The sequence below is a fragment of the Diceros bicornis genome, chromosome 9 (assembly GCF_020826845.1).
Source record: "Diceros bicornis minor isolate mBicDic1 chromosome 9, mDicBic1.mat.cur, whole genome shotgun sequence".
Taxonomy (NCBI): Eukaryota; Metazoa; Chordata; class Mammalia; order Perissodactyla; family Rhinocerotidae; genus Diceros; species Diceros bicornis.
The window spans coordinates 66,796,181-66,803,538 of NC_080748.1; the positions used below are offsets into that span (position 1 = coordinate 66,796,181).

Here is a 7,358-nt window from a genome sequence, read left to right on the forward strand (position 1 = left end):
CATTTCAATGCCGGACATTGGGGAGTGGTGTCTCTCTCTCTTCAATAAAGCCTTCTTAAAGGCAAAAATTCCAGAAAAGGGATTCTGAACAAGTAATACTATAGATCCCCAGTATAGTCATTTTTTTTTTAATAAAAAAATATATATTGGATGTTGTATTAGCCAGGGTTCTTCAGAGAAACCAATAGAATGTGTATTTATGTATATAAAGAGAGATTTATTTTAAGGAACTGGCTCACCCTATTGTGGAAGCTGGCGAGTCTAAAATCTGCAGGGTAAGCCAGCAGGCTGGAGTTCCAGGGAAGAGTTGATGTACATCTCCAGTCTAAAGGTAGACTGCAGGTAGAATTCTCTCTTCCTTGGGGAATCTCAGTCTTTTTTCTCTTAGGGCCTTCAACAGATTGGATGAAGCCCACCCACACTATGGAGGGTAATCTGCTTTGCTCAGAGTCTACTGATGTAAATGTTAAACTCTTTTACAAAATACCCTCACAGTGATGTTTACGCTGATGTTTGACCGAATATTTGAGTTCCATAGCCTAGCCAAGTTGACACACAAAATTAACCATCAAAGATGTGTTAATATAATTGTCAAATATTTTATCTTAGAATTTTAAAGCACTTGACAATTGTACCCATAACATCTATGAAACTGGGATTGCTACCATGTTTTTATAGTTGCTGACAATGAAGGAGAAAAATCTATTCTGATTTTTGAATCATCAAACTTAAAAGAGTCCAAATTACTGAGTCTAAATTCACTGGCCAAGTCATACATAAACTGAAAGAAAAAGAAACAGTTGTTTCCCAGATATTTTATCTTTCGTAATCTGTTACTGAAGACATTTTAAAAGTTTCAGAAGCTGTTCCAGTATAGAAATATGGCCAAAGGGCTTCTATAAAGTAGCCATTAAAATATAGAGAAGAGACCTATCCTTATTATAAAAGAAAATTTCACCCAACTCTTAGTCCAGAAGAATGTCAGTCTCACCATGGGCAGAAGCTGAATTCTCTTAAGACAATACAACATAACTGCCCTCAACTTCCCTAATTGTGCAGAATCCACCTAGAACTAATGGCTAATTCCACTGGTTCCCAGGAAGACAGTCTAGATAAACCCCTAATGTCCATTTAAGCTTGTTTTCTACTTCTACCTCCTAGTAATGTCCGCAATAATTAAATCTGGTAGAATTTAGAACACCAGGGCAGAGGAAAAACTCCTTGGGTTATGAAAAAGTTTTTGTTTTGTCTTTCCATCTTGCATAGTTTTTCTATCTTCAAAGATAATAAGTTGAGGATTTGCTCTTTCAAGATCTAGAATCAGATCTATTGGAAATGGCTTGATAATTTTGTGCAAGCCAGAATACTGTGGAGGAGGATAGAATCCATATTTTTTTTAATCAGAATGAAAAGAGATCAAGGTATTTTAGGTTTTTCTACCTGTAGTGGATACTCTTAGCATACATTAATAATTTCAGTTCAGATTGCACACACTTGTCCTCTACCGTGCTCAGTAGATGTTTTAATGTGCAAACATGATTGAAAAATTTTGTAGGATTTTCATTTAGTTTTGTTAATGTCCAAATCTTCATCTGGTATTTGCCTAAGAATAGCCTCTTTCTGGTTCAGCAGAAACAGTCTAACGTGTTAATATTAAGAATTTATTTCTTATCTCTTGCATTTTATCTTTTTTTCCAGCTCCACTGATTTGCTGACTTGTAAAGTTTATCACTTTTTCAACTCATTCCACATCATACTTCAAGGGCTCAATGCTACATTCTAGAATTTTCCTGTGATGAGGGTAGCTTTCTTAATGGTATATATGTAGTGCTTCTGGAATTTAGTGGAGAAACTCACTGTGTACATAAAAGCTCTAGGTCCTTTTCACAGAAGATAGTCAAAAGCTGATTGTACTTCTTACATATAACACTCTCTTCCTGCCTCTTCCTCTTGCTTCCTCTGATCTGGGCAGTACTTTAGCAATTTCAGTCAAATTACTAAGCTGGGATTTGCTCCTGAAGTTCTTGTCTGGACAGTAAAATGGCAGACAGGACATGAAAAGGTGTCATCTAGACCCTTCCAGGGCATATTTATGCAGGAGTGACAGAGTTGTGCCCACAGATGATGGTCACTGGGTCTTCAGGTAATCCAAACAAATGGGGCAGCTAGACTTCTCTTGGAGGTCTGCCAGGGCTGTCACAAACTCCTTTGAGCCATGAACAAAGGTAGTATATAAGGCAATGCTCCTTTCGTCATGGCCTGCCTTTCTAGAGCTCAAGACCCAGTGAGAAGTGAACATCCCCAAACCTCAAAGACTGTCTAACTTTAGGTTTCGCTGGCCTCGCATGCTGATGGCAAGCACTAAAGTCTTTAATTTCCTTCCCCTTAGCTCTGGAGGTGGCTGCCAAGAAGGATCCACAATTTGCAGGTCCATCACATGTCACCTATCTAGAGTTAAGTTCAATGACTTCCTTCTTCCAGAAAGTAGCCACAGTTCCAAGCAAGCGAGCAATCATTCCTTTACAATATAGACATCTAGAGAATGCCACCTTAACCAATGACAAACTGATGACTTGGAGCAGATGGCTCAGAGGCTCAAGCTCAAGAAGCCTCTGAACTACATGAGGCACAGAACACAGATCTCAACACAAATCTGGGTGCCTGGGTCCTGCATTACAGGTGTACACTTGGCCCCTCTGGTGATTGGCATTCCCCCAAAAATGGCCACTATAGTCTTTTGAAGATCATCATACACACACACATACACACACACACGCACATACTCTAATACAATCCAATTATGTTATGTAAAACTGAAAATGAATTCAACCACAACCTACAGAAAGAGAAGACTGCCTCTACTGTTTCACCCTTGAGCCATTTCAGTCTATTTCCAAAAATAAACCAGATTAATTGAATTAAAACATTTCATGTCAATCCTCTACACCAATGATTTTCAAAATGTGGTCATTGGTCCAGCAACAAATTCTTGGGTGAAACTCCAGACCTAGGGAATCAGAAATTCTGGGGGCAGAACTCAGCAATCTGTATTTTTACAATCCCTCCAGGTATTTCTGACGCACCTAAATTTTGACAGCCACTGCTCTACACAAAACCTTGCAATGGCTTACTCAGAGTCAAAGCTAAAGTCCTTGTAATGGTCTAGGACCTAAGGATTTTTTCTCCTTTCATACCTACTTTCTGCTTGTTAACCTCTTCACATACACTGGTCTCTTGGCTGTTCTGTGAATAAACCCGATTCTCTAACATCTCTTTACATTGTACTTTTCTTTCCTTTGCCTCATATCTTCTCCTAGTGATTCATGTACTTCAATACGCCCTGCTTTACTGGAATGTCACTCTTCTAGGCAGTCCTTTCGGATCCCTTGCCCAAATTTACACCCTCCACTGAGAATCTCTATCCTCATTCCCTGTTGAAGTTTCTCCTTAATATTCATCATTACCTACCATACTATATTTTTAGCTTAACTATCTTGGTAATTGTTTACTCCTTATGTTAGATCCTGAGATCCAAGATCCTTGAAAACACTTTTTGTGTGGTTGCTTCTTTTTCTTTGTTTGGTTCATTTCTGAGGCCCAAGAATATCCAATACTGCATGTAACAATCAATAAACTGGTGTGGAATAACGAAATGAAGAGAATATTTTAAGTAGAACAAGTAAAGGCATTTCTTCATGGTCTACATCAAATATGATTTTTAAAAATTAAAGTATCAGTTATTTATTTCATAAAATGACTAGATACACTGTTTTTTGGATTATATTAATTATGTCTATATTATTTCACAAATGGACACTTGATTTCAAATGTATGTTTTCTACTTGGGATTTTAGATTGATTTCAACATAATTATGTTTAACACATCATTTAACTCTTGCGCTTGGAAGCCTTTATGTTTATAATATTTTTCTATGTTTTATCCTTCATTATCCCTACATTTTCTTTCCACTTCTTTCTTTCTTACCAAGAAAGATCAATATTTTGTGAAATTTATCTCATTTATTTTCTTTCAAAATTTCTTAAGCAATATTGGAATCATAACTGACATAATTTTATGTATTTTAATATATATAGAACATTTCCCATATTAGAGCAAAACATATTATTCCATTTGATAACTATCTCAACTGTCTAAAATGATGTTCATAAAGATTGTAAATACTTAAATTTTGGTAAGAATTTTTTTTTCTAAGGTCAATTTTTACTTCTTTTCATGTGAACTCTCTTCTATACTCGACTTTCTCAGAAATACCCTAACACTGTGTAAAAAACTACAAAACATATTAATGACTATTCCCTAAAGAAGTCTTTTCAAGTCTCTATCTAATTTTATTTTCTCTGAAATAGAGAAGCCAGTCTGAATTAGAGAAAACTATATGAACTGGGACGCAGGAATTTGGATTTTATTGAATTTGCTGCCCACTTTTTTGGCCCAGACATTTAGTCTCAGTGGATCTCAGCTTCATTATCTAAAAAATTAAAGCTTTCGACTTTAGACTTCAGTAATGTATCCCAATTTTGCCCTCTTTAAAAATTGCAATTTCTTTCACTTTCTTCCCAGACTTCCCTGTAAAGCATAGATTTTCAAGCTTCTTCATTTCATTGTTTGGCACCTGGGATGTTTATTACCATGGGTTGGGGGAAAAAGAGCTTCCCGCAAGGTATTTGATAGCGTTTTCTTGGTCAACCTGTTCACTAAATACTCGTTCCTCATGTTGGAGCTTATTAATGATTTTCTTTCGTAATTCTAATTATTTATCCACTTTTACAAAATTTATCACGATCAGAAAAGGACATATGAGTCAATTTATTTAATCTATTATCAATTTGGACTCAAATGGTTTTGTAGCTCAAAGTTTGCAGTTCAACACGGGCGCTCTGTTTTCAGTGATGATGGCATACATGTAGTCTTCCTTTTCTGTTTTGTTTTCCTTTTCTTCAGCTGTATGAAAGAAATTTCACAGCAAAATTCCTCTTTAATAATAACTTTTCCCCAAAAATCACTTTTTTTTCCTCTTAATTTTATTCTTGGAATAAATGAAGGGAAGAATGAATAAAGGAGTAGATGGTCAATTTCATTCAGGACAATAATATTATCTCTACGAATAACAAATCAAATAAAAATAACAGTGGCATGTGGTCAGATAGCCGTGGGAAATTACATCGTTTCAAATATTTTAGGTGGTAAAAACATTTTAATAGTAAGTCTAGGGAATGAGAAAACCTTCTATCTGTTAAAAATTGAAAAAAAATAAAGCCTTTTATTTGTTGGTTTGTTAAGAAAATACTTTGGGTTACAAAAAGTTTTAACTATAAATGATTTTCCTTAATTAAAATATTAAACAGAAAAAAGAATAAGTGTTTTATATAACTCTGAAGCCCTGAGGTTTCAGTTTTATACACAAGGATTGAAAGAAATATCATATTAAAAATGTATGAATTTTATTTATCAGAATTATTTGATGCCTTTTCTTTTGTAACTTCAATGTGTATATTGTTTATTTTCTAGTCTCAGGGTCAACTTTCCTCTAGGGACACCAGAGAATTTCTAGAAGTGTTGCTATTAGTTGCTATTAGCAGTTCCTTTGTTATTACCTCTGTAGATCTTATCTGTCTGCGGTTCGTTATTTAACTTGTCAAAGTGAGCATTGTTGTTTTATCAGCTCTGGGTAAACCTGAGGGATGGAAGAAAAAAGAGAAGCTCAAAAATGTAGTATAGCAATTTTTCTCTCATTCCCTGAATTTTACTCAGAATGTTGTCATTTATCATCCAAACAGTCATGATATTTCCCATGGGGCTAATTCTCTTCCCACTGAAAAAATATTTTTTTGCAAGAATTGCCTTTAATAAACAATAATTTTCACAGAAGAACATCTAAATGGCCTCATTTGGCATTATATTCGTCTGAAATGTGTTTGTATTTGTGAACTGACTATTCTCCTGCTTAAGTAGTTATGTGCTAAATTTTCCTTAAATAATTATGTGCTAAACTTGATGTATTTATGACTCAGACTTTCTGACAACAGGATTTTATCTTCATCAAAGAGATGACAGATTAAATATCTATTTTTAAACACATAGACTCAGTTCTTACTACAATCAATGGTGGTCAGAATGAATAAGATGACTATAACTACTTTATCCAGAGTTTAACATTTAGTATACATTTTGTGTTAGTTGAGAATTACATTTTAAAATGTAATCAAATATTTTTCTGAGAATAGAACTATTATGTTACCTATAGTTATAACTGCTAGACCAAAATAATTCATTATGTCTTGTGTGTTTTTTTCAAGATTATTGTATGTGGTGACTTGAGAGAAATAAATGCAGTTGAGGACGGCATGAGGAGAAAAACAATGAAGTGGTATAAACTACAAAGACTAACTGAGTGTATGCAGAGACCAGTAAAGGAGGACAATTATCAACTTATGAAGGATAATCACTAATATATGGGAGATATGATTCACCTAATTGGATGTACCTGAGTTACCAAAAATTTAAAAAAGGAAAGACTGCATGAAGGGCATTTTAGTTTTGGTGTTCAAAGGTTTTGTGAAGAGGCGACATGTGAGACAATGAGAGGATAAGGGCATGTGACGGCATATGACTCAGATGCCATGAAGACTCAGGTTGCTGGGCAGAGAATTTCAGGCAGAGAAAGGAGCTGGTGCAAAGCTCCTAAGTTTGAAAGGATTCTCATTAAACATGAAATGGACTTTTTTTTTTTAGCATGGAGAGATGGATAATTTATTTTATGTTCCTTCCTTTCTTATGCTTTACTTTCCTTGTTATTTTTTTTACATTGATTTGAAGATATATTTCACCCTTGGCTAATAAGAAACATTTGAGGATATTATTTTTTTGTAAGCACAGACTGAACTATGTCACGCGGATTTTACTGTATACCGACTTAAAAATTATTTTCTCATCTATAAACTGAAGGTAAGATAGCGTGCACCTTCTAGCATTGTAGTAAGGATTAAATGAGTTAATGGATATAAGGGGCTAAGAAGAGGGACAGAGATATAGTAATTGCTCAACATATGAACATATGTTAACTATTTCTCCCCCTTCATCTTCCTCTTTATTATTATTCTTAATAATATCCATGTTTTATTATGCATTAGTTGTGCATTATTGTACATTATTTTATTTTTTAGCATACCTTATTAACTTAGATTACGTTTTTACATTTGTATTTTATGATTTATGAAATACAGATAGCGTTTTTACTCCACTCTAACATCCACAAAAAAATTAAGATACATATTTCCTCTACCTGCACTTCACTCATTCTATACTATTTCTTGTTATTGCCTCTCTCTCCACCATC

General features: G+C 34.6%; 1 pseudogene; it reads right to left on the reverse strand.

The window, feature by feature from the left end:
- Positions 1-816: 816 nt before the first annotated feature.
- Positions 817-2,299, reverse strand: LOC131410009 (tripartite motif-containing protein 60-like; annotated as a pseudogene).
- Positions 2,300-7,358: the final 5,059 nt, after the last annotated feature.